Below are 220 nucleotides of genomic sequence, written 5' to 3'. Positions count from 1 at the left end.
AGGAATGGACATTAGACCAGTGGAAATCTGGGCTTTGGTCTGATGAGTCCAAGTTTGAAATCTTTGGATCCAACCGCCGTGTCTTTGTGCAACGGAGAAAAGGTGGCCGGATGGATTCTACATGCTTGGTTCCCACCGTGAAGCATGGAGGAGGAGGTGTGATGGCGTGGGGGGGCTTTGCTGGTGACACCGTTGGGGATTTATTCCAAACTGAAGGCAT

This window comes from Etheostoma spectabile, chromosome 20 (genome assembly GCF_008692095.1).
Source record: "Etheostoma spectabile isolate EspeVRDwgs_2016 chromosome 20, UIUC_Espe_1.0, whole genome shotgun sequence".
Classification (NCBI taxonomy): domain Eukaryota; kingdom Metazoa; phylum Chordata; class Actinopteri; order Perciformes; family Percidae; genus Etheostoma; species Etheostoma spectabile.
The sequence above is the reverse complement of the archived record's forward strand: the minus strand, read 5'-3'. Positions refer to the sequence as shown.